This window comes from Haemaphysalis longicornis, unplaced genomic scaffold, assembly GCF_048455015.1.
Source record: "Haemaphysalis longicornis isolate Haplotype H1 unplaced genomic scaffold, Haemaphysalis longicornis Haplotype H1 scaffold_1, whole genome shotgun sequence".
Taxonomy (NCBI): Eukaryota; Metazoa; Arthropoda; class Arachnida; order Ixodida; family Ixodidae; genus Haemaphysalis; species Haemaphysalis longicornis.
In genome coordinates this window covers 405,236,933-405,261,509 of record NW_027526203.1, presented here as the reverse complement: position 1 = coordinate 405,261,509, position 24,577 = coordinate 405,236,933, and the positions used below count along the sequence as shown (strand labels likewise).

The 24,577-nt window shown below is 47.5% G+C and overlaps 1 long non-coding RNA gene across 3 annotated transcripts in view; it reads right to left on the bottom strand.

Moving 5' to 3' along the window:
• LOC144172329 (uncharacterized) overlaps positions 1–23,705 on the bottom strand; it is a 202,173-nt gene extending 178,468 nt beyond the window's left edge. For 2 of the 3 annotated variants that reach the window (XR_013323001.1, XR_013322997.1), the window contains exon 1: positions 23,476–23,578. This is a non-coding gene — a long non-coding RNA (uncharacterized LOC144172329). Of the gene's footprint in view, positions 1–23,475 lie in introns of all 3 variants that reach the window. The other variant, XR_013323000.1, reaches the window with a different exon arrangement.
• Positions 23,706–24,577: the final 872 nt, after the last annotated feature.

The following is a 24,577-nucleotide window of genomic DNA, read 5'->3' as shown; positions in this document are numbered from 1 at the left end:
CAGAACTTTCCATATGAAGGCGAAAGCCTAGCTGTACCATCTGACCTTCTGCTAAACTGCTGCGGAACTTTCTGTTGAACTTACGGCCGCGCCCGTCACCACATGACCGGCCCCCTGGACAGCACACTCCGCAGCTCCTTCCGATAGCTCGGCATTGCCAGGAGCCTCCTGTTGTGCGTTTTGCGGCAATTCAGGCACACTCTACCACATCGTCTGGGAGTGCGACCGAAACCCCGACCTTCCCCCCATTCCCAACCCTTCCCGTGAGCAGTGGGAGAGCATGTTGTCCAGCTCGAGCCTCGACGACCAGATGATCTTGGTTGACCGAGCGGACAGAGCCAGGGCTGCCCATGGACTTCCGGACTAGGAAGCCACCCCACAATTTATTTTTGCTCATTAAAGTTCTCTCTCTCTCTCTCTCTCTCTCTCTCTCTCTCTCTCTCTCTCTCTCTCTCTCTCTCTCTCTCTCTCTCTCTCTCTCTCTCTCTCTCTCTCTCCGTCGGTAACTTCCCCTCTCAAGGCGGCTTGTATTGCACGCGGGCAGCGACCTCCTCCCCTTTTGCACTGCTGCTTCCCTTTCCCGGTGAGCACTGCATCGCCCTTTCTCAGAGCCCATCTCCCACCTTCCTGCCGCCCTGCTGTTTGCCATTTCCGGCTCGAGATCTCCGGCTTGAGCTTGCTCCGATCACAACTCCAACTGTTTTTTGTACTACGGATTTTCTGTACCTAACAACGGGCATGTTGGAAACATAGAAGTCTAAGGCTTTCACCCTAAAATCATTTTAGAAACCTTCCTCTCTCAAGAAATCTTCGGCGCCTGAACAGCAGGTGTGGTGAAGGCATTAGCTCCGTTCCAAAACTTTTACTTGAAGATGAAACAACGCCGTATCACATCTCACAACACTAACTTAGATGCACTTTGCAGCTTTTTTGTAGGTGTTGTTCTTCGTCTTTTTTCGGAGATGTTTTTCGATGTTAAACCAGCGGAAACTAAGAGTACAAGCTCAATTTGCGATGTTCCTCTAGTAACTAAAGAGGAAGTAGGAAAGACTCTCAAAGGCATGAAAACAGCAAAAGCGGCAGGTGACGACGGCATCACCGTAGATCTTTTAAAGGAGGGAGGAGATATTGTACTGAAAAAGCTGGCTGTACCGTTTTCGGAATGCTTGAACACTCAAAAAGTGTCCATAGCCTGGGAAAACGCCAACCTTATTCTGATTCGTAACAAGGGAGATCCCAAGGACCTCAAGAATTACAGACTTATCAGCCTACTCTGAGTTGTTTACACGCTATTTACCAAAGATATAATTCGTCGCATAGGTGATAGCCCGGATTCCCAACCCAAAGAGCACGCTGGGTTTAGGACGACATGGATCATATCCATGTCGTCAATCAAGGGGTGGAAAAATCCGCAGCGTACATTAAACCCCTTTACATGGCATTTATAGATTATGAGAAAGTGTTTGATTCCGTGATCAGCACAGCCGTGTTAGAATCACTAAAGGACCAGGTTATAGAGGAGACCTACATCAGACTTCTATACAAGGAATGTGCGGAGAAGATAACCCTCCACAAGCAAAGCGACAAATTCCCAATCCGAAAGGGAGTGAGACAGGAGGTACCATCTCGCCAAAACTATTCACAGCATGTCTGGAGGGGGTATTTAGAAAGCTTGAGTGCGAAAACATATGATTGAGGATAAACGGGGAATACCTAAGCCATTTGAGGTTTTGATTGATTGATTGTAGGGTTTAACGCGCCGACGCAACGAAGGCGATGAGGCACACCGTAGTGGAGGGCTCCGGATTAATTTTGACCTCCTGGGGATCTTCAGCGTGCGCCGAAATCTCGTACACATGGTCGTTTTTGCTTTTTGCCTCCATCAGAAAAGCGGCCGTGGCAGGGAATCGAACTCGAGAACTCGTGCTCAGCAGCGCAACGCCTTAGCCACTGAGCCACCGAGACGGGTAAGCCATTTGAGGTTTGCGGACGACACAGTCCTACCGAGTAAAACTGCAGAACACCTGCAAACAATGCTTGAGGGACTACAATCACAAAGCACGTCCGTGTGGTTAAATATAAATATGAATAAATCGAAAGCAATGAGGAATAAGCATGCCAAAAGCGCCCTCTTTAGCTTAGGAAACGAAACGCTAGAAGAAGTGAAAGAACATAACTACCTCGGACAGGTCGTTAGTGCTGACCCCAATTAACCACGAGAAAAAATACCGGCGCAGAATAGGTATAGGTTGGGGAGCACTCCGCAAGCACTCCCAGATAATGAAAAGTAAGTTACTTCTGTCACTCAAAACAAAGATCTACAACCAGTGCATACTGCTGGTTATGACACACGGAGCTGAAACTTGGCGCCTTACTAAGCAACTAGGAAGCAAACTTAGGTCGCCTAAACGGGCCACGGAACGAATAATGTCAGGAGTAACACGCAGGGACAGGAAATGAGTACCTGGATCAGAGAACAAACTGGAGTAGAAGATATCATACTTGAAATAAAGAAAACTGAAATGGACTTGGGCTGGCCATGTAGGGAGACGAACCGACAACCGGTGGACAGTTAGGGTAACATTGTGGATACCAAGAGATGAATCTAGAAGAACGGGAGGGCCATTGACCAGAAGGATGGATGAAATAAAGAAATTCGGGGGTAAACTGTGGACTCGGGCAGCGCAGGACAGGAGCGGTTGGAGGTCAATGGGAGAGGCCTTCGTCCTTCAGTGGACTTGAGGAGGCTGCTGCTGCTGCTGCTGCTGCTGCTGCTGCTGCTGCTGGTGATGATGGTGGTGATGGTGGTGGTGCTTTTCGTTTGCACCAGAAAAAAAAAAAAAAAAAGAAACGGCTGCAGCGGCCAGGAATGCAAGCCAGGAATGCAGCGGCCCCTAGCGGCCGCGCTGGTGGCTTCTTTAAGTCATGGCCTTCCCCCTCCCCTACATTTCTTAATAAAAGGGTGTCTCAATTTAAATTAACATTGGGCTTTTATGCGTGGTAGCCACACCTGGACTATGGAAAGTGCTGTGGTGGAGGGCTGGGCCACCTACATGAGCCCAGACTGAAATATGAGACAAAAGTTTTACACACGAGCGTTTTTTTTTTCTCCTTCCTCAAAAAAACGTTCGTCTCAAAAGCCGAACTTCCTCCCTGTTTTTAATATGTCATCTGCATTTGATCCTTGAAACCTTATTCCACCGTTCCATGGATTTTATGCTTGCTAATTCCAAGCATTTTAATGCGGATCTGTACATTATGAACTCCACCCGATTTTATTTAAACATGAACTATTTATTGCCGAAAGTAACAACGAACTACGGAAAGTTTTCAACTAACTTTCCGGCTATACACTTTTGGAATACAATTCCACTCTCTATGAAAACATCCCGTACCGTCTATACATTTAAAAATAATTTGCGTGCGTTCTTATTCCAACCTGAATAATTTGACTTGGTTGTATCATGTTGGGTTTCGTTTCTTTATTCCTTGCTTTAGTAATATGTTTCTTGCTTACGATGTTCTTGCATATGTACCGTAATTTATCTTGCTGATATTAGCTTTGCTTTTTTTTGCATTGCTGGTATGTTTCTTTCTTATTATGTTCTTGCACATATATTGCATTTTAACTTGCTGATATTATTTTGCGTTTCCTTCATTGATATATTTCTGCTGATAACATGTGTTTCCGCCTGTTTAATGAAGAACACGAGGTCCCCCCTTCAGTCTCTGACTCTGGGACCTCCTTCTGAAATGTTGCATTGTACACATTTTTGTTGTAACACAAAATGAAATAAATTCAAATTCAAATTCAATTCAAATTCAAAACAACCGGTACGCTTGCGGGGACCGTCGGCCTTTTTCGAAGAGAAAAAGATGTCTGTGCTATCAGCACTACTTGAGATTCGGGGTAACTTAATTGATGGGGTATGCAGCAGGAAAGGAAAGGCTCATCTAATGACGAAAGCAATTGTTAGTATCTAAATGTGGCTTGCGAGGCCGTTATTCCTGTATTTGTCACCAGAGAAGAGGCTGGCGCTTTCGCGCAGAAGACAAGAGGAAGAAAGCTTCAACAGTGCTTCGTCATTCAGGATGGATGCGCTTTTTGCGCGTTGACCATAACACTAATCGTAAGAGCGGGTGACTGACCTTCTGGAAAGGGGATCACTGCCTGGTGCTTTACACCCTGAGTTTCTAGGCTATAAATACATTTCTTTTTTTTTATTTCTAAAGAAGTTCAGTTGGAAGTTATACATCGTTTGTTCGTGCTGGTTTCTTCTTTCGTCGGTGGTTTCAGTGCCTTTATCTTTTTGAAGTATGTGAAACCAACTTGCCAAGCTTAAGCTTTTGCAAGAACTACCTCGCAGTGTTGCATTGTACTGTTTTTAAATGCAGAGCATTTCTTTAACTCGCACTGTCACCCGTCGTCCCTCGGCGTTGTCCGCACCCCTCCCCCTACACTATAAAAAAAATAATATTTATCGGCGCCTGGTTTCGATCCCACGACCCTGCGGGCGGAACGCAAGGTACATGGTGCTCTTCCCACTGCGCCACAAAGCCGACACAGAATCAAAGGCTACGAACGCGCCTTATATCCTTGACTCATTCAAACTACGTCAAGAAGCTGCTGATACAACGCATTCACTACCTGTGGGCGGAATGCAAGGTACATGGTGCTCTTCCCACTGCGCCACAAAGCCGACACAGAATCAAAGGCTACGAACGCGCCTTATATCCTTGACTCATTCAAACTACGTCAAGAAGCTGCTGATACAACGCATTCACTACCTGTGGGCGGAACGCAAGGTACATGGTGCTCTTCCCACTGCGACACAAAACCGACACAGAATCAAAGGCTACGAACGCGCCTTATATCCTTGACTCATTCAAACTACGTCAAGAAGATGCTGATACAACGCATTCACTACCACCAACTCCCCAAACACTAAACGTTAACGCAATACACCCTCCCCCTATGCGACGCATTTACTCGAATCCCCCTCGCGGGGAGATGGGCCCAATTTTATTGGTACATATTGTTTTCTAATCTTTAGCATGCGGTTTATAGTAGATTTCTTTCCTCGCGTATGTGAAGTGTACCAATGTAGGTAATGTACTATTGTGACGTTCGGATGTTGAGACCGGCCGCTGACTGCTAGCCACCGATTCACGCAAAAGCCGCCTCGCGGGAGACGTCCCGGGTGCACCGGGCCCAGAACGAGAGTTCCCGTCCACGAGGTACAGTGCCAGTCGCCTTCATGATCTGCTCCTACGAGTCACACCATCTCGCCGGATGAGCGCGTCGGCACCAGCCTAACTTACTGCTAATTAAATTATGTCTGCAGCTAAATCCGTGTTGCCCCTTTTACCCTCGACTCTGTGTGGACCCACCTGGTGGGTAGCGTGACGCTATCGCCCTATCGGGGGCGTCACACTATTGATTTACTTGCTATAGAAAAAGTATTCCGCTTTTGCGCATATCATCCCTGAAAATATTGTATTTCTTTGACCTTGTTGTCTTCCATTAAGTACCTGTGATGTTGTACGCCCGCTACCTGTCTGGGTCTGCAGAAGACCAACAGTATTGATAAATATATATATAGAATAAATAATAAATAAATAAATACCTGACGCACCGGTGACCGTTACCAGTATGTACAACAGATGGCTGATTCCTGTCACTAATTTACTTGCCATAACTTAAAGCTTTGTCGCAGTTCAAGTGTCGCTAGTTTCTTCACGTCACACCCTTACCAAAATTAAGGCCCAAGGAGGCGTACATGCATCGTAAATGGCCCCAGGAAAGAGCCTAAAAAGAATAGGCGGCAGTGTTTTTTTTTTTTTTCGGATTCATTTTTAGAGCGAGAGCTCTATTAGTCCAGGTCTAATCCCAGAGAACGGCTCATTCTTCGTAGCGCTAATCTGACATTCAAGCTTACACAAGGTACATCATCATGGGGTTGCGCAGTGAAACCGTCTAAAGGCTCGTTCGTTCCAAGGGAAGGTGAGCCGAGAGGGGAATAGGGAAAGGAATAAGGGCGAGTGCCATCAAAAAGGGATATAGGAGGCGCTAGCTTCATCCTATTTCACTGCATGTTCGCGTCTACAGCTCCGACTGCGCCGACCAGTGTTTTTGTTTTGTCTTTCAGTGCGAGTGTGTGCACGTTCGCAACGCGCACTCGGTGCGAAAACCGAGGTTTTGCTCGACAAAGGGGATTTAACCGCGTTAAACGTCCGCAAAATTTTAGATGCAGAGCATCTGATTCACTCGCCTTGTCCCTCCGGCGTCGTCGTCGTTGTTGTCGGCGTTGTCCACCCCTCTGCCATTCTCCTCGCCGCGCGAGCTACGCTCTCCGCCACTCTCCGCCGCTCACCCCCTCTCCTCTCCGATAACGAACACTCTCTCGCGAGGGGCATTGGATTGGATTGGATTGGATTGGATTGGATTGGATTGGATTGGCTTGGCTTGGCTTGGCTTGGCTTGGCTTGGCTTGGCTTGGATTCGGTTGGATTGGATTTGGATTGGATTGGATTAAAGTGGATTGAGTTGGATTGCGTTGCGTCATAGCCGCGGCACGTTGCGTCATAGCCGCGGCAGACGCGCCGGGGCCGGCGCATGTGCAGTACTCTCTCTTCCGCGGTTTCCTCTCCTTCGGGCCCGCTGCGCATATAACCGGTGTGCCGTTCTCCGGCGAAGCAACGTCCACGCTTGGCTCAAACACCTAGAGTCCACGCCGCTTTACAAGTACGCCAACGTCGTCATCGACTGGGACCGGCTTACGCAGTCCCCTCAACGTTACGCGCGCTATAAAACGCGTTCCCTTCGCCGCTCCGACTATGCGTCGCATCTACACAGGGGTTTCCGCGAGGGGAGGTGGGAGTTTTTGTTAAACGACAGGCCCTAGGTCAAATATTGTGATCGGCTGATTTTTTTTATCTATGTGAAAATAAAGTACATGATCTAATCGAAAGTGTCGAGAGCTAGCGCTAATAAAAGCAACGCCGAAGCTTCAGTTATACGCACCCAGTCGCGTTGAATTAAAGCAATATCAGAGTGCAACACCCTGCAGATCTCCTTTTTTTATTTCGAAATGACTCTTTGGAATTATTCGCACAGCTTCACTGTTATGATCGGCTTAACTCTACCAGAGGGTCGAACATGTACCGGATCTTGGTAATGATTAGAAATTATATTCCCGGGATAATTTAAGAGCCTTAGTCCGCTCAACGCATATGTATAGCAGCCTTATTTTAAGCCCCGAGGGCATCGTTCCATTAAAAAACAAGTTTCTCAGGACGAAGTTAATTTCAAGCGTGTCATTTCGCACTTTTTTCTGTGAATTGCCGTTTCAAGCTATTGCAACGACTCGAGAGGGTAGAAGTTGTCCTAATGCGTGGCATCCTTTGGCTTGGAACGGGGGGCTTTCGGGGGACCGACAAAAATATAGGTCCTCATTTTTTTTTCACTCTGCAAAAACTACTAGAGCCATCCATAGTTTGTGGCAATGAGTGGACGTTAACATTTCCGTAAATATAACCGCCTTAAAGAAAGGTTTCTTCCATAATGGCGAGCATAAAGACGAAGTATGCACATGCAAGCCTTCACAAATTGCTCCCACTGGTTGCACGTCTCGTGCACGTCTCGCACTGGTTGCACGTCTACATTGCTTATATTGCTGAGCACGAGGTCGCGGGTTCGATTCCCGGCCGCAGCGGCCGCTTTTCTGATGGAGGCGAAAAGCAAAAACGCCCGTGTGTACGAGATTTTGGCACACGTTAAAGATCCCCAGGTGGCCAAAATTAATCCGGAGCCCTCCACTACGGCGCGCCTCATCGACTGCGTTGCGTCGGCGCGTTAAACCCTACAGTCAAAGTCAAGTCTACATTGCTTGTCGCACAGAATAGGACACATGTAAGGGAAAAAACACTAGTATATGGCCAAACCTCACAGTGTTCTTCATGGTGCACACCACAAAACATGAGCATCGATCCCTTGCCAATTCTTCGTTAAAAGGGCCCTGCAAAACTTTGTTCAAGTTTTTTCGAAATCCTAAATGCTTGCAGAACGTAATCAATCAACACATCCAGTACTTAGATTAGGGGGTCGCGAAGTATCTCAGCCAGAAATTACTGCTCTATGTCTATCAGATAACTCACAAACTTGCTCAAAAAAAATTTCTCTCTTTCCCGCTTTTGGCGTTGTTCGACCACTCGAATTACGTCATTACAGCGGTGTAGTGGCTATTGGCTGGCTTTCCTTCAGTTGCACAAATGAACGCATTCGATAGCCACTTTAAAAAGAGAGCCACAAAAGCAAAGCAGACACGCCAGGCGGTTAGTCCTGCTGAGACGAGCAAATCACGCAGTGTCGCTTTGTGCTGGCGATAACTATAGCTTTCGCAGTGCTTCCAGAGGGGAATGAAAGAGTAAAAGCGGTTATTGCGTGTTGCAGAGTCCCGTTAAGCCCTCCCCCCTCCCCCCCCCCCCCTTTTTTTTTGCTTTCTCTCCCCGACAACAGAGGATCTGTCGATTGTAGCTGCGCATCCTTTTTACATGGTGCTCGAACTACTACCCACACCACTCCCCTTTAGGGCGCACTGTGCCTCTCGGTTAAAACAGATATCGCGCCATCATCAAGAATTTACCTCTCGACAGCGGCGGAGCGCATGTGCGTATTAGAGGCACACTTAGACCGCTGCCATGACCGGATCAAGGCTTTCTGTCACACGGCCGGCGCTATCGGCACCTGGCTTGATTATACTGCGTCCTTCCCGTCTCTGGCGCGCCGTGCAGGAAAACGCGCGGGTAGCATTGGAATGGGCGCTATGGCCGTGCGTCCCCGAAACTATCCATCACGCTGGCCGGCGCGCTGCATGCGGCCATTATGCAGGCATTTCCGTCTCGAATTATGCCCCGGCGGGGCAGCGTGTCCGCGAAAGCGAAGTAATTCCTGCACCGGCGATCGTGAGGAATTGAGCCTTAATCGGGGAGTGCGGGCGCTGGAGCGCGCAATCGGAAGCCGTTGATGATTTTTCCAATTATGCATGGCAGGTGATTTATGCTTACTGATCCCGCTTCCGAGGTGCGACTGTGGCTCCAGTCACAAAAAAAGGGGGCCATCGGGCTTTAACTATCGAGTGACCGACGTAATCAGAGGCATTCACACATTTTACGGTGTCGTCGGCCGCGCTTGGAGCAACAAGAGATTACGGTGGGACAAACTATTTATCATCGCCGAGGGAACTCACGCGATACCCGGATTTCGTGTTACTTGTGCGCTTTTATTTCAAGTAATTTTGTACATCGTATAAAATGCACGAGGAAGTTTAGAATGAGTGGATATGAGTAATGGCGGATGTTGCCGAAGGGTAAAAAACAACAAGAAAAGCCCTGAACCCAACTCTGAATGGTTTCACCCTGCTCCAGGCCACCTCGGTCTCCGGAATCGCCCCAGAATAAACAAACTATGTACAGAGGGACTGGCAAAAATTATAAAAAGCAAATTATTGATGCGATTGGTTAATACCGCACAACGCAAAGGCAGGATTTACTGCAACCACCTTCCGCGACAACCCATTATGCGACTGGTGGGAGCATAAACGAAAATTGAAGGTTACCAAAAAGGTCCGTTTCGTTTTCAAAAATATGTCTTAAAATTTAGGCCATGAACCATTCATTGCTACGGTCAACATTTCATTTTTAGTTCCAACCGCTGTTTTTGAGGTGTACTTGAGTGGGGATGACATACAAGTACGCTGGTCAGCCAATGCTATGGCGGTCCTTACAAGATCAAGTGGCCTGAAATCATACGAACCGCCACGCTTATAGACACACCTCGTAGTCGAGGAATTGGTTCAGGTTGGGAAACTTCACATATACTGCTTTTTTGGCTCGAAATATGTTTATAGAATAGTTCTGAAAATCCAAATTCGCTGGTTGTATGCTTCGTATTTCGGATGCTCGAAGGTAGTATGAACGAGCAAAGCAAACGTCCACGTAAATGCAAGAGACAAGACACAGTTGTGTGCTTCGAGTCGGGAGCGCAACTTGCAACTGGTAGTTAAACGTGAGTTCGGGAAACTTACCGCGACTTAGTGAGAGCTTGGTCGATAGAAATGGCGTGCAAGTTGTGAAGAGGGGGCACATGTCATAAGACCGAGAAAGGGCAAGCTCCAAGTGAGGTTTGCAGCCTCCCCACCATAGCCATTTATTAACCTTTGTAGTTAACGATAACCAGGAAGAAAGGACTCATTGTAAACCATTTCATCCATTTTCATAGTTCGCACCATGCCCCTCCGCCAACGATGCCCGTCCCCTTTCGCTTAATGTTTTACGGCTGATCTGTTATAGGTTAACTCCTCCATTTTTATACACGCTTAGACCGAGAAAAGCTGCTCCTCCTCCTCTTTTCGGCCTATGTATGTATGTCCACCAGCAGGCGTAAATTGTCTCGCCTAGGGGCGGACACCGGAACGCCTGCTGGTGTAGGGGAGGCGGGATAGGGAGGAAAGAGTCCGTGGGAATATGGGGATAGGGTAGAGGCTTACCTGAATCATATATAACACATAGGCAAGATTAAAAAGGAACATATATACAACGTATAGGTGAAGAAAAAAACAAAAAAAAAACGAGGAGTCAAACAATAGCGAAAAGGACAAATACATATAAACACTAGACATATAAATAAACATCAAGGTACAGGACACAATGGTGTAGCAGAAAAGACACATGCACACATACACACGCACACACACACACATACACACACAGGAAAGCTACAACAGAAGCAGCACTTACGGCCAAATTTTCGCCTCGGCGCTTCATATTTTGATATAAGATGGCGTATATCGCCCCTGAAAAGATGTCTTTCCAGCAATGCATTTGTGAATGAAACCAGGCGCAAACGTAACAGGACGCAGAAAGGAGTACACAGGACAAGCGCTGGAACAGGACTCCTTTCTGCGTCCTGTTACGTTTGCGCCTGGTTTCATTCAAGATGCATTTCCAACTCGCCCAGCTTGCAACTCTAATGCATTTGTGCGTAGAAGTGGAGTGATATCCTGCCTCAAACCCGACTTTGGTGTGGCATGATCCCTTCACGGTGTCAACGCAATTTGCATTCGACTTCACAGCAATGTTCTATCTTGCTTCAATGGATATCCAAGATACAGTTCGCCTCAGCCCTCCACCTCCCAAACTTGGGAAAATTTAACAAGGTATAGGTTTGGGCGAATTGGTAGGTCATACTGAGCGTTCAATGCACAGACTACACGAAGAAGAAAGAAAGAAGACGAGACAATGCAATAATAACTTTGTCTGTGGAAGGGCGGCCAATTTCTGCGGGAGGCAATGTTTACAGCTACCACGGCAAAACTGCTGCACGCGTAACAAAACAGCAGTTGACCCGACCTTTCCCGGTAACGTGCCTACTGCTTAAGCTGTGAGTGGCACTTGCAGTTGCACAAGTCAAAGCCTGTCATTCCATAGCTTACACTTCTGATGCTGAACCACTCTCTGGAACCCGCTGCGCATAACGCCCGCTTTCGGCGTGTGAATCAGCGCGGACATCTGGCGCGGCTGTTTTAACTGGGTTTTTACTTTACCGCTTCAACTTTCTTCCGGCATGTGACGACACTTTCGGCCTTTGACGGTCATTGGTGTAGCGCCTATAAAAAGGAGGGAATGAGCGCATTGAGGCACTACGAGCATGGACAGTGCTATAGAGAACTGTTTCGCCGTCGGAAGTGAGTACTCATGCTGGAATCTTTGTCGCAACCCTTTCAGCCGTCACCTCGTTACACCCTTCATCTCTTCACGAATGAAACAGTTTTGTTTTCCTCTGCTCATGGTCGTATAAACAGATGCAACCTGCATGCAAGCTCCCACGACGCGTGTCGCCTCGTAGGTCCCGGCCGCAACAAGTCGCATTTAGGTCCCCTAACTAATTTTTAGCAGCCTTACAACATGGCTGGTCCTACATACATAAGGAAGAAATCCACCGCAGCTTGAGAGTGGTGTCATCGCTTTTTAATGCGAACGCATTGAATGCCCATTCAGCGAAAATACGGCGTCCGGCGTGTCCTAAAGATGGTCCGAAAAATGGTCGACGCCGCAAAGAGAATCAAAGCAAAGAAAATTGAGTGGGTCCTAAGTTCGAGCTCGGGTCCTACAGAATGCGAGCCTAACACGCATTCTCTGCACCAATGCCGAGCTTTGGTTTTCGCAAATAAGAGGTTGACCTAGTGAATGCGTTGTGGCCTCCAAATTATAAACGTGTATTGGAGAAATGTATGGTAACTTGAGAATGCTAATTATTTCGGTATAAAGGCACGTTTACGCGCATATAGAATGTGCAGGGCTTACAAGGGCGAAAGGGGAGGAGACAAGAAGGAAGAAAAAAACATTTCACTCGGTGGGTGCACGTGCCAGTACCCTATATGAGGAGAAGAAGAAAACTAAAGAGAAGAAAACTACGCAAAGGAAAAATACCCCTGATGATCGTAATGGGAGGACCCAATCGCAGCGCTTGAGGCCTTCAGTGGTATTTTGAGCATGTTAATCACGAAAGTAGCAAAGCGTGCTTACTCTAAGAACGTATATGCAGGGCTAACCACGGCAATTGGCCTTTCAGTCATAATAACAGTGAGAAGAGGAAAATGACACAAAGGAAAAAAGTATCGTAAGGATGATAGTTGCAGGATACAAACCCACTAATGAAAGCCTATAGTATACGTGAATAATTTGAGCATGCTAATTCCAAAGTATCCAAGCACGTTTACACTAATAGCGTATATCAAGGGTGATTGCCAAGGCCTATCAAAGTAACAAATAGAAGAAGAAAACATAACAACTTTACTTCAAAAATGGCATCATGTCCACTCCGTGGATGATGGCGAGGGCGCGGAGCACGGTGACTCGAAATGACATCCAAGTTGCGCCTCGAGTGACATCTGATTTGCGCCCAGACCGTCATTCGATTTGAGCCGTGAGTTGCACCTTGATTATTCCCTAAATGAAACTGCAACTTACGGCTCAAATCGAATTTCGCTTGATTTTCGCTTGATGGTGGTGTGTGCACGGATGGACGCGGACGGACATTGGGAGGTCCTAAGGTACTCCGCACCGTTACAGGCGAGGGAGTAAGCCGTTTGACTATCGGGCACTAACTCACGGTCGTAGCCAAATGGGTAAGGCAACTGACGCTAACTCTGTCTGGTCTACCAGACACAGGCTCGAATCCTGCTGGTGCCTGTGTGATTTTTTGTGATTGTAAATGCTATGCGCACGGACGCGGACGGACGTTGTGTGGTACTCACGTGCTCCGTACCTAAAACGACTCAATCGGTAAAGGATGAGGACAATGGTAACGAAAGGGTAATCGCATTTCACTGACTCATTTCTGTATGTCTGTGCTGTCTCTACTTCGATGGACCCTGAAGCGTGTACCTCAGTGCCAGCTGTGAAACATGGTCACCCACGGAAGTACGCCTCAGAGGAAGATGCAAGGAATGACGAAAATACCGCATGGCGAACACAGGGGCAGGCGCTCGCTGTAGCTAGAAACACCCCCAGCCGACACCAGCGCAATGGGTATACGGCGTGAAGATTACACATGAGAGATGTGTCTCTCTGGCGACGAAGATTTGTCGCAACCGAACATGACATAATCACAACATATCCACCAATTATATGTAGACGATCGAATAGCTTGAAATAAAATGTAACACTTTCACAATTCCACACGTACGCAGTTTTAAGTGTCTCCCTGATTTTTTCTCTTCACGGCATCCTGCTTTACTGGGTTATATTAAACGAGATAGCACTTTGAGGGGTAGCACCCATGACTTTGCTTGCGTTCGTCCGTCTGTAGCGCATAAACCATGCACCTTCGCCCGTCCATTTCGCTGCTGGAACTGCTTCTGAGCGGGAGTGGAGGCCGGGCGGGTGTATTCTCCGTCTCCAATATAGCAATGCCCCTTTACATCAGCTGGCCTCGATCCTTTCACAACAGCTGTTGACCCGCACTGTGCCATTTAAAGCTATCATAGGCCGAGCAATTATTGGCATATTCCGTTCTATTCCGTGTTGCTCACCTCCCCTGTTAGAACGCAATACTCAAGTCAAGCGCTCTCATATTACCGTTGAAATTGTGTGTGTGCGTGTTTGTGCGTGTGTGCGCGTGTGTGTTTGTGCGTGTGTGTGTGTGTGTGTGAGCGCGCGCGTGTGTGTTTGTGCGTGTGTGCGTGCGCGCGTGCACGTGTGTGTGCGTGTGTGCGCGTGTGCGTGTGCGTGCGTGTGTGTGTGTGTGCGTGCGTGTGTGTGTGCGCGTGCATGCGTGCGTGCGCGCGTGTATGTGTGCGTGTGTGCGTGTGTGTCAAGCGCTCAAATCAATCAAAACCGCAAAAAAAGTTCAGATCTTACTAACTTGAAAGGAAACGTGTCAACCCGAACATGGGACCATTTTTTCCTAGATTGGCGCTGGGACCATTTTTTCCGGGACCATTTTTTCCGGGAACATTTTTTCCGGGAAAATTCTTCCGGGAAAATTCTTCCGGGGACCATTTTTTCCGCCTCCCGATCTTACGATATGCATGTTCGTGAATGGTGAAGCAGTGACTGCGTTGCAGGCATTAAAGAGCTGCCCTTAAGTCAGTGAAAATGGTCCATTGCCTCGACTGCTGGCATAAAATGTAACATATGGCTTCCTTGATGGCGTGAACCTCTGCTGTTGTAGTCGATGTCGCCCGTTCGAGGTGATAGGAGAACGTCTGGCCAGCAGGAAAAATAAAGCTACCCCCTACTGGCCAGAGCTCAGATGTAAAGCTCAGATGTACATGTGCCACCTCTGAAGATGTGATTTGCGCCAGAGTACAGCCACCTAAGGTGGTGAAGTGTTATTTGTAGTAGTACACTTTGAGGCGTGCTCATTTTGGAGTCAATGCCGGGGATGTTGCATCTGATATGTACCCGCTGATATCTGATATCTGATACGAACCCGCGCTGCTGAGCACGAGGTCGCGGGTTCGTTTCCCGGCCGCGGCGGCCGCTTTTCTGATGGAGGCGAAAAGCAAAAACGCCCGTGTGTACGAGATTTCGGAGCACGATAAAGATCCCCAGGTGGTCAAAATTAATCCGGAGCCCTCCACTACGGCGCGCCTCATCGCCTGCGTTGCGTCGGCGCGTTAAACCCTACAATCAATCAATCAATTAGTTTTGTGGACAAGGAAGGTTGTAAATGTGGACAGACAAGTTCAGCACATTTATTATCAACGCCACAGAAATACAAAGTGGTCACGTCAGCTGCTAGGCGATCGGCTTTCACGGGGAATTTTTTTCAACATGCTTAACCATATCATTTGGGACGCCTGCTCCAAATGTAATGTGGGGAAATTGCATTTCTAGTGATTGGGAAAGAAAAGCTGCATTTTCGTTTAGTTTTGACATCCTCCAATTCAGATCGACAAATCCTCCGAAAATAGTCGAAGCAGAAACGGGCTTAGAGGAATGAAATGAATGCATGCCGGCCATGGTGACAAAGCGATCGCGATGTAGCGGAGAGCAATGGGTCATGTTGCCGCAACGAAACGCAGCTGTATACCTTTCCTGTGCGGAAAGCGTTTGCATCGGCCGAGCAAAAGTCTCAACACCCAGCTTGGTAGATGTCGCCGTGCCGCGACAGGAAGGTGTGAAGTCCTCGTGACCTAAGCTTAAAGGGACCCTGCAACACTTTATTCAACTTTTTTTGAAATCCTAAATGCTTGCAGAACGTAGTCCCCCAACACACCCAGTACTTAGATTATGGAGTCTCAAAGTAAGTACCTCAGCCAAAAATAACTACTCTATGCCCATCTGATAACTTGTTAACTCGCTCAAAAGATTGTTCTTTCTTTACCGGTCTTGACGTTCTTCGGCGGCTCGAATTACGTCACTAAGGCCATGTAGCGGCTGTTGGGCGGTTTTTATTCAGTTGCGGCAATGAACGCTTTTTGATAGCAACTTAAAAAAAAAAAAAGCCACGAAAACAAAGCAGAAATGGAAGGCGTATCTGGGGCGACGAGCAAATCACGCGGTGCAGCTCCGTGCTGGCGATAACTATAGCTTTCGCAGTGGTTCGAGACGCGAAGGAAAGAGTGAAAGCGGTTGTCGAAAGTGCTGCAGGGTTTAGCGGTCGATTTCTCCATCACGTGAACACCGCTTTTGCAGTGTTGTACGGAACGGCGTTCCAAGGAACGGCGTTCCTGGAACTAGTTCCTTTTTGGAGACCTGCCGCGGTGGCTGAGTGGCTAAGGCGTTGCGCTGCTGAGCACGAGGTCGCGGGTTCGATTACCGGCCGCGGCGGCCGCTTTTCTGATGGAGGCGAAAAGCAAAAACGCCCGTGTGTTCGAGATTTCGGCGCACGTTAAAGATCCCCAGGTGGTCAAAATTAATCCGGAGCCCTCCACTACGGCGCGCCTCACCGCCTGCGTTGCGTCGGCGCGTTAAACACAACAATCAAATCAGTTCCTTTTTGGTGGAACGGAGGAACGCGACCGTTCCTTTAAGGCTGGGTGGAACTGTAACGGTAACTCGTTAGGTTTTTGAAGGAACGGCTGGACGGCGTTCCTTCTGCAAACGTTACATCGCTAGGAATTGGCTGTTTTTGATGCCAAGGCTCGAGTTCAAAAATCCTCAAGTCACTACTGTGTTTCTCTTTCTACAGGCTGGCCGATTTGCCCACCCTTCAGCGGAACGTGCTTCCTCGAGGGTCAAAGGCAGAAGAATAACCACGCAGCGGGCCGCAGCTTGTGCTTGCTTTCATGCCAATTGAGCTTACTCGGCGTTCGGCGGGTGTATAGCGCCGCCGCGAGAATTCTTTTCACCTTTCATCGTTTGTCTTGGAAGGACAGGATGCCCGTCTGGTCGATAGAATTGTTCCCTGGCGTGGAAAGGTTTCTAAGTCTGAGCGGTGCTGCAGGTACCTTTTGAAACCACCGTATATTTTCAGGGGTAATTACCGCATTAGTGCGCGCGAGACGCGGGTGCGTTGTTGTCGAGAGAATCGCTCTCGCTGTGAGGTCATTCGAAGGGTCACCGGGATTGCAGGGTCACCGGGTCACCGGGCATTGTTCGGATTGCAGGTTTGGACCCCTCAAAGGAAAGTGCGAGCTCGTTGTCGCCAGTTGCTTAATCCCAAGTTTTAAGCTATCATGGATCCCAGATAGTTCTATGGGAGACGAGGCGACCAAAGCCATAAAGACAGAGCTGGCTGCGGGGACCGAGCCATCCAGCGCAGATTTTGCCACCTCGTCTGCGCCCGAGGATTTCTTTTCTTATGAGCAGCAAGCCCTTCCAGCCGAGGCGCAGGATGACCTGTCACAGTACCTGCTGGTGCCAGTTGACTACCCGCTGTCGCAGATGAAGAACTTCGAGGGACTTAACCAACTTTTCTTACATGTCAGTACCCTCAAGCGCTCCCGTGGAACGGCTCTTCAACATTGCCAACAAAGTGTTGACGAAAAAACGAGTTCGTCTCTCTGACTCCAACATCGAAATGCAACTCTTGCTGAGTTCAAACAAGGTAGTCTATTTAGTTGCAACTATGCATTCGGGCATTTTTCCCCACTAATTGTTTTTACAATTTATCATTCATTCTACATTTTTTTTCTCTTCTGCCATATCCTGTAATTTTGTTATGTACTTAACTTTTTTCTGCGTGAAGAACCAAATAATCTGTAATTTCTGTACCACGGCACGTGTTTTTTTTGTTTTCTCATTACTTTTTTATTTATTTGTGGTTGTTTCTTTTACTTTGTAGTGTCGCACTGTGTGTCCGCTTATATTTTTTATAGTGTAAATGTTTTTTTACACACGTCATTACGCTCCGTGTTATTTCCTGCGCTTTTCCCTTATGCGTATTTCTAACCAACGCAACTGATTTCGGCATCGCGTCCACATACTTGGCTGTCTTTAACTGCTTCCTTTATCTACTACCCTGATTGTGTTCGGCATACTTTGTAATTGTTGTGCGCAGATTTCGTGTGTGGCTACGCTGTTGGCTTTAATTTTTTTCTCTTGTTATCGTCTTCCGACCTAAACTTGGATTGCGAACCTCGTATACTCATTACTTGTTCTGCTGTGTTTTGTTACTTGCAAATTTGTGCTCTATGATCCTGAAAGCTTTACTTCTGTAACCCCCTTACTAAATTCTCTGCATAGGGGCCTATAAGATATTTTTAATAAACTGTGATCGCCATTCATTAAAGGCCTATGTATAGTTCTTTTCGACGCGGTTTATAATGCAAGACGTTTAATTACGTTCCTGCTTGTGAGTAACTTTCTATTCGCATATATGAAGCGCAGTAACCTTATTGCGCAGTTGTAAGACCGAAGTGGGAACTGTCATATGTGTTGCACCTATAATAGACGTGCACGAAAATCACAGTTAGACATGTCTGGAGTTTGTCCGGTGCTCCATGAAAAAAAAGAAGAAATCGGCTAGGAGCGTTTTTTTTTATTCTTTTTATCTCCAGATAAACTGCTGCCGGCGGTGTTCATATTTTGTAAGACCGAAGTGGGAAGTGTCATATGTGTTGCACCTATAATAGACGTGCACAAAAATCACAGTTAGTCATGTTTGGAGTTTGTCCGGTGCTCCATGGAAAAAAAAAAAAAAACGGCTAGGAGCGTTTTTTATATTCTTTTTATCTCCAGATAAACGGCTGCCGGCGGTGTTCATATTCCTATAATATACGTAGTTCGATTAGAGTTTTAAATTTTTCACTTTATTTCGCCTCAGGAATCTGACCCTATATTTTAATTTAAAAAAGGAAATGTAACGTTAATGTAACGACACGTTCCAATGTTCCAAGTGGAACTGGAACGCGTTCCTTTCGCAATAAAGGAACTTATAACGGGAACTCGTTTCAAAATTGGGAAAAAATGAGGAACGAGCTTTCGTTCCTGTTTTAGAGGAACGTGTACAACACTGCGCTGTTGTGGAGGGCTGCGGCACAAAACTGAACCCCCGGGGGTCTTTAACGTGCGAAAATGACGCACACACATGTGATTTTGTTTTTGCGCCTCCGTCAGAAAAATAGCCGGCGCGGTGGCGAATCGAACGCGGGACCTCGAGTTTTATAGCGCAATACCCACAGTCATGAACACATCATTGGGAGGCAGATGGTAACGGAGTAAATGTCGCTGACTAATCGAACTAGTTCGATAATTGTGCGTCGTAACGACTGCCCAATGTCATGCCGAACACAGAAAAAAAGACTTTATGCCTCCTTTAGCTCACTAGAAAAAAAAAAGAAAAAAAAAAGACGAACAGAAAGAGTCGCACCTTTCACGTATGCACGGCGAAAGGTTGCCACACATTTTCATGTTCAATTTACCCGCAGAACTGGCGGATGTCGGATTCATTCTTACCGTGTTACATAAGCCTCGCCTTGACTGCTGAGCAAAAGCCGACCTTTTGGTGAAGTGAAAAACAGAAAGAGAAGCTCTAAAGTAGACGCTTCCTCGGAACTGTCATGCCAGCTCAAGGCCCTTGTGTGTTCCCAAATTAATTCAAGTGGCGGTGATAAGCGTTGAAGACATCACAAGGTAGCTAATTTGACATAAGGCGCAAAAAGCCATGCCGAAAGCTGCCTCCTGCACCGCACTGGCTAAGCGTTTGCTGTATGGTATCCGAGGCCAAGCAGGTTCACACAAAGGCACCGCACGAAGGGTGCGCTGGGCTGGGCGTAAGAGACCTCATTTATCACGTCCTCCGTTTTAACTACCCGCTTCCTAAACTGCAGCCATCCCCAAATTACACGAAAAGTTCCAGAACCGCGAACGTTTGAAATGCCACCTATCAGCTGAGGCCACTCCCCGAATTTGAGGCAGCGAAAACAATCCGTTTTGGGCCCGGTCTCGGTCTTGGCCCCCTCGGTCTCGTTTCTTTCATTATTATTCCCTTCGCGAAGCGCCTTTCTCGGAGGCGCTTTCCATTTTTGTTCTTCCATGTAGCACTGGCCTCTTCCAAGAGGGGAGGCCCCCGGCTCGGGAGGGGGAGGGGGAGGGGGGGGGGGGGGGGGCAAACACGAGTGTAGCGTTTAACCTAAATCCGGCAAGTTGCCCATTCGGAGGAGAGAGAGAGATCGCGCACCGTCGCCGGCGGCTCTCACACGCACGTGGCGCTCCGGAGCAGTTAAAATACCGGTCCTAATAACAGAGCCCGGGCTGATGCGACAGAGTCGTTCGCGTGATGAATTACCGGCCAGCCAGTATCACATCGAACAGAAGGAGAAGCGACTGACACGGTCCCCCCCGTTCGGCACTCAACGGGTCTACGGCAAAAACGAAGAGGCGCGCTGGCCGGCTGCTGCCGCCCAGCAAGGGGGGAGCACGCGAGCTCGAATGCTTTGCTTCTCAAGTCGCACTCTGCAAGGATCTATCGGAAGTGAAGATCGTCAGAGGTAGGGGACTCGAACGCCAGAAATGGCGAATAATTAGGGGTTCTCACGGCTTTCTTAATAAGCCCTTTTGCGTTTAATTGGAGGAGCGATAAATTAGCTAATTCGTAACGCTGCCAGTAGATCTCGTTACTCTTCCGCCGCATGGTACTTGAGCCGGCTCGCTCGCGCCCATTCAGCGAGCGCTCCGAGGCGTCCGCTCCACTGCGGATGAAGCGGAACAAAGGACCATCGTATGAGCGACGTCGCGGCTTGGACCAGCCAATTACGCATGGCACAGGGGCTGTCGCTGCCACCTGTTGATCCGTTCGAAGAAGGTTGTGGTGCGTACGAGGCTGCATGTTTATCTCTAAGTAGTATGAGTAAACAACCATTCTTGAGCGATGTCTTTGCTGCAATCGGGATGCGTAAATCGTACATTCAGTGACATAGCCTGCCGCACCCCTTTCGCACACACGCACACAAACTCGCATGCAGGTTTGTAGACCCGAACTCACGCGACGTATTTCACGAAAGGCACTTTTCTTATCATGTTGGGACTATGAGAGAGTACAAGAAGCCCCATTATTGAAAGCTCCAGTCAGGCCAGACATTTGGGATTTCGCTGATTTGAAAACACCTCACACACATTTACAATTTATTTGCAACTTGGACAAAGATCGCCCGTCTTTTTGAGAACCTTTAATCGATGTATGCGGCCCCTTGAAAAGAGCTGGGATGGTACAATTCGACGCACACAGCGTGGGGAAGAAATAAGTATTTAAACATTGCGTTGGGTGGATTAGGCATGCCCACATGGTGAGAAATGGGCTACTGAGCCTAGGAGGATGGGAAGGAGGTTTGTGAGTAGTGTAGTCTTCCACATTGAGCTTATGTAAGTAAGACATATAGTACTTGGATGAATAACTCGGCAACAAAACTTCGTGGGGCAAACGGCGACCTTTGCATGCGGTGAGTTTTCTAGTCTTTGTTTTGATTACTGCTTATCTAAAATCACTAACACAAACAAAGTATAACGGTTAGAGGGCTTCTTTTGTCGCTATTTTCGTTTTCCCCAGTGAAAAGTATTTCCCAATCCCAACTGGCTTTACCGCGCTTTGTGAAATAGCAGCGCCGAACTAGGAGTAGTGTTCATATGCTAATGTCGTTATTTATCCATCCCTAGGACCCCTCCCTTATTCATCCTCTCTCATCCTCTTTCATCCTCTTTCATCCTCCTCCATTCTCCTTTCCGCTCGAGCAGCCCAAAGAGGAAAGGTAATTCTTAGTGCCGAAGCACATTACTATTAGCAACATAATGTTTTTAAGAATTTTTTTACTCCAGTTTCACGCCGGTGGTCGTCACTGAGTGCCACGGAAGAACGAACGACAGGCTCGGCTCTGACCTAAGGGGTAACGACAAAATAACGCTTATCGACGCTAATGGGGGCGCTCTTCCTCTATACTGGTGTGCAGCAGCCCCTAATGCCTCATTTACAACCGTTTGCCAAAATACAAATGCTTACATGCCTGCCTACTCGTGTTACGACTACGTTACCGTGGCACCTGTCATTATCGACGTGGGGGGCGCACAACACATGATTAGGCCACTGAAACCATCCTCTCTCCTTGGATGTGACAAACTGTTGGTTAATTACAATAATAAAAATTTTCCTGCAAAACATTTAACGAAAGAGTCCTTCCTGCTGATTTCGAAGTCGGGAGGCTGTTATCCTTTATAAGTCCGGTAACAGACATGCTTCATAGAATTATAGCCCCATTACCTAACAATATATGGTGCAAAATTCTCTAGAATATTCTTTGTTTCTAATCTCAGTGAATTTGTTGAGTCAAACTTCTATTTTTCGAAGTCGCAGCTTGGCTTTCAAGAAACAGAATCGCGTAAAACAGAACCATATTTCGAAACACATAAACTTAATCTAACTGTCCACAACTATTCATTTTCATATTGAATTTTCTTAACATTTTTAAAGCTAATATATGGTCCATTACAAATTACTTATGTATGAACTGCATTTGCTTAACATGCAATCTATACTCTTGCTGGAATTCATTCTTTTTTTTTTTTTTTTGCTAACCGCTCGCTTTTTTGTTCTAGCTCCAGGCCAAACGGGGCTCACGGAGGGGCTCCACAACACTCGATGCTAGGCCCTCCTATATCTAATTTTGCATTAATGACTACACGTCTGGCGTCTCTTCCGACATTAATCTGTTTGGAGCTAATTGCACAAGTTACGGACAAATAATTTCTGGCAGCGATATCACGTTGTTACAAGCAGACCTGAACGTTGTATAATCATGGTGTAACGCGGGGTGCATAGAACTAAGCGTCAGTTCATCGAAGTCTTTCAACTCCAATATTATACTTGCACCACAAGATGTTTTTTTTTTTTTTTGATGTGACGACTGCACGTAAATCAACGACAGGACGACGCAAAACGCTTTAGTAGTTGGATCGCAGCAAAATTGAGCTCTGTGATTAATGAAATTGGAGCTCGTGCAAATTTTTAATTGTACCTAGCTTTGTGAAAGAGTGCGTCTTCAAACATGATTCGAGCGGGCGATTACATGTTATTCGCAGCCTCCTTCGGAAGCTACTTTGACGCAGAGGATGTGAATTCATTACGCCCGATAAGAGTAGCTTTAGTGATTTGATAAATTAAATGTATATTTCCAAGCGGCACGTGGGCTTCTAGCGGGACGGTGCAGTGACTCGTTTTACTGCACCTTACAACGCTTGTACCGGTAGTGCCGCAGCCGAGGCCGGTGCGTTGGGAATTAGAAACAGCGTCAGCGAGCTTTATTTCACATTATTTCGACACAGATGTGAAGTTTAGCGAATGATAATTGTCCACGGCTGTTTTCCCCATGTCAAGCGAGCACTGAGCGGCGAATCCTACGACCAGTGAAGCGGGCAGCCGCACAGCAGCGGCTACGACGCAAAGGCCGATGTGTCGACTGCTGACATATTGCTACAAAAAACGAAATAAACGCTTCCCAGCGAGTGAAGAGACGGGGAAAGAGAAAGAGCCGCTACCTTTGTTTTGCAACACGGCGGTGAGGTGTGGCGGTGGCGACAACAATAACAGCAACGACCTGTACGAGAGTCCGCTCCGGAGACTCCTCCTCCGGCGATGGTGGCTCAGGAAAGGAGAGCCTATCCGCAAAACAAAGGAGACCGAAGGAGAAAAAGAAAAGGTGGAGGAAAAGAGCGCGAGAGGAGAAATAAAGCGTTCGAGAAAGAAGAGCGAATGCGTGGAACGCCGCGGGAGAAAGAGACATCCACTGCAATCACAGATCGGGACAACGGCGTCGGTTGGATGAGCAGCGAAGCAAACAGATAGAGCTCCTCGCCGTGGAGCGCCAGCGAAGAAGCAATAAGGGAGAAACAAAAGGGAGAAGAAAAGAACAAGCGTAAGGGCCCAGGAAAAAGGGGAGACGCTGAAGCGAGAGGCATGGCGATCCCAAAACGAAGTTTGACAGAGTCGGCCCGTCAGCCGTTTTACAAGACACGTCCGACGTTTGACACGTGTCGCCGCGTCCCGCCGATGTGCCTCAAGGCCGCAGCGTGCTGCTTTTGTCTTTGGCCAGAGCTGTTCCAATAGGCGAACCCGCGGGCCTGTCAGAAGCCGAGGCGTGAGATACAGGCGGAGGAGACGCCGCATGCACCACTGCCAATGCGCCGCTGTACTTCGGCTCGCGCTTTGCGGCTAAAACATCCGTACCTGGATAAACTAAACGCTCTCCTTGTATTGTCGTCTAGTATGCCCATTAGTTTCATTTCAAGTGTCGTCATTTGAATTATATTTCGTAGCAAAAAATAAAATGAAACCTAAGAAATACATACGTCAGAAGACTACGTCAGTGAGTCTGAGGTTATCCAGAGCAGCTAAGGCACATTTAAGGCCCAGCTGCGAGCAACAGCATCTTTGTCCATAGCTATTGAACGGGTGATTTAAAAATTCTAGCTTGGTATGTCGTTAAACGAATTACCAACTAAACTAATATTTGAGCGGCATACTTATACGACACTAATCTGCACAGCTAATTTTAGTTGTAAAATTCTTTGGCTCGGAAATGAAGCCGAAGCAATACCTTGTTGGTAAGTGGAAGCCTGTGTGAGCCGTGGTCTATTTCCC